General features: G+C 32.5%; 1 non-coding gene across 1 annotated transcript; it reads left to right on the top strand.

Moving 5' to 3' along the window:
• The first annotated feature begins 1,199 nt into the window (after positions 1-1,199).
• Positions 1,200-1,306, top strand: LOC139865107 (small nucleolar RNA R71). Its single transcript, XR_011764633.1, has one exon. It is a non-coding gene; the product is annotated as a small nucleolar RNA R71 (small nucleolar RNA).
• Positions 1,307-2,992: the final 1,686 nt, after the last annotated feature.

Genomic DNA, 2,992 nt, shown 5'->3' with positions numbered 1-2,992 from the left:
GGAGAACAATTAGCATTCATAGTAATAGCCGAGAGTTCTTCCATTTTTCTTCTATTTGTGATTAGATCTTTCAAGAATTTTGCATATCTTGGCATTCCTGAAATCACATCAATGAAAGGAAGATTGACATTTATTTGTTTAAACATATCCAAGAATTTAGATTACTCGGCTTCAAGTCTTTCTTTTCTCATTTTACTCGGGTAAGGAAGTGGTGGTTGGTATGGTTTAACATAAGACTTTGCCTTAACTGTGTTATCTTCATTAACCTTTTCAACTACCGGTTTTGTTTCCTTTTCTTGATCAGGCTGTGGTGCTTGTGGAGTAGGAATAGAGTCATTAGAATTTACAGGTATTTTAGGTGGTTTAAGTGTAATACTACTTCTTGTGGTAATGGCTTTAGCTGTTTCATTCCGGAGGTTAGCATTTGTATCACTAGGTAGATTCTCTGGTTTTCTTTCACCTATCAACCTTGCTAGGTTACTCACTTCTTGTTCCAAATTTTAGATTTAAGCTTGTTGATTTCTAAATGCTTGAGCATTTTGTTCATTAGTTTGTTTCTGAGATGTAAAAAATTGAGTTTGAGATTCCACTAGCTTCGACATCATTTCTTCTAAATTTGGCTTTTTATCATAGGTTTGTGGTGGTTTATTTGGAAAAATAAGTCTTTGCTGATTGTAAGTATTGTTAGATACTTGTTGATTGCTAGGACCTTGTTGGTTGTTGTATGGAACATTTCGGTTATAATTCTGATTTTGATTGTAGTTTGGTCTTGGCGGTTGATAATTATTTTGATAATTATTTCCAGGCCTTTGATTCATGTATGAAACATTCTCTCTTTGTTCCATTGTTTTTCAATACTGAGACAATCTTTTGTCAAATGTGGTCCTCCACAATGTTTACAACTAATTCGTATTGCGTGAATATCTTTAGTCATCTTTTCCATTAATCTTTCAAAAGCATCTAACTTTGCGGAAATGGAATCAAAGTCATGGCTAGAATCGGCTCTAGCCGCTTTAGATGATCTAACGATGTCTTTTTCTTGGTGCCACTCATGTGAGTGGGATGCTGTGTTATCAATAATTTTGTAAGCTTCAGATGCGTTTTTCTTCATAATGGAACCACCAGCTGCTATGTCGATGTCTTTTCGTGTAGTAATGTCACATCCTTAGTAGAATATTTGTACTATTTGATAAGTGTCTAAACCATGTTGAGGACATCCTCTCAACAACTTTTCGAATCTTGTCCACGCCTCATATAGAGTTTCATTTGGCTTTTGCGTGAACGTAACAATTTCTCCTTGAAGTCTCACGGCTTTAGATGCCGGAAAGAATCTTTTAAGAAATTTCTCAACTAAAACATCTCATGTGTCAATTTCCCCTTCAGGTAACGATTCTAAACAATCTTTGGCTTCTCCCTTTAAAGTCCAGGGAAATAACATGAGATAGATCTGTTCATCCTCAACTTCTCTGATTTTGAATAGAGTACAGATCCTATTAAAGGTACGAAGATGTTCATTTGGATCTTCCTTCGGCGTACCACTAAATAGGCATTGATTAGTTACCATGTGTAGGATTTGTCCTTTGATTTCATAATCTGGTGCATTAATGTCTGGTTGAGTAATTGCGTGACCTTGGCCAGTGCGTGTAGCTCTCATTCGATCCTCCATACTTAGAGGTTCCTGATTTTCCATGATTGAATTGGTTGAATCTGAATCACTAAAGGATTCTGATTTAATGGTTTCTTCCTCGACAATATCTGGATGTATGATTTGTGGTTCAGGAGGAATAATTAGTGGTTCAGGATCTCTGAATTATCCTTGAATATCCTCTGGATTCTCAATTGTGAGGTTGGGTTAAAAAAATGGATTATCGGAAATATTAATTGGAGTACTTGGTCGACTAGATGATGATTCTAAAGAAAAATCAACGGCGACGATATTGGCTAGATGTCTTGATCGAGTTACAGGTGGTGAACGTATGAAAGGTGGTGAACGTTTTGCTCGGTGCATTCAGTGAATATCCTATTAGTAAAAAAAATTATATAATTTATCAAATTAATAGACTTTTTTGATTTTTCCCACGTTTCGAATAGCCAATAGATGCAGCAGGTAGCCAGGACCCTTTAAATCGGAAGTCCACAACTCGCCACTAACAAATCTAACTATTACTACGAACCATAAAATTTTGGATGTCTATCAATTTAAGCGCTTAAAATAATTTTTTCAAAATTTTGAAGAAGATAAAAATCTATGTCCTAAAAACTAGAGCGTAGAAATGAGAAAGAAAAAGAGCACGTCGAAAAATAAGAGTCGAAAAACAAACGTCGAAAAACAAACAGTCGAAAAATAATAATAAGAAAGTAAAGCGTCGAAACATAGAATTCTAAAAACTTAAGACTAAAAGTTGCGTCTAAAGGTATTAAAGCTTAAAGGAATTCTATATCCAAAACGGAAATAACTTAATTAGGCACTAAAATCTATTTAAAACTAAAGCTATAAATGACGTCGTAAAATTCTAAAGCACCTAAATTTTAATCTAAAGAAAATGCACTTAAGGGATTTTACGGCAAAGTTTAAGAATCTAGAAATATAAAATTACTACGGCAAAATACTAAGTTTAAAACTAATTACGAACAATAAATTATAAAAGTTACGAATTAAACGATAAAAAATATACAATTTATAAAAAGATGCAAAAAAAAAATGATAAACTTACTTATTTTTATAAAAATATTATTTTTATAAAAATATTATTTTTATATTATTATTTTATAAAAGTATTAATTTATATATTAATAAAACAAATTAAAACTTAATATTACAAATTAAATAATAAAACAAGAATTAAAAACTAATTTATTAATTAAACCCTAATTACGTTAAGTGATAATAATAATTAAAAATAAACTGCTCCGTATTAAATGTTGTCTTAGGTTTCAGTTCTGTCAGAGCAGCTCATGCGACCGCATGAGTTTTCAATGCTCTGTCCATGCG

The sequence above is a fragment of the Rutidosis leptorrhynchoides genome, chromosome 8 (genome assembly GCF_046630445.1).
Source record: "Rutidosis leptorrhynchoides isolate AG116_Rl617_1_P2 chromosome 8, CSIRO_AGI_Rlap_v1, whole genome shotgun sequence".
NCBI lineage: Eukaryota > Viridiplantae > Streptophyta > Magnoliopsida > Asterales > Asteraceae > Rutidosis > Rutidosis leptorrhynchoides.
Note: the sequence above shows the minus strand (reverse complement) of the source record. Positions and strands in the feature narration are given on the sequence as shown.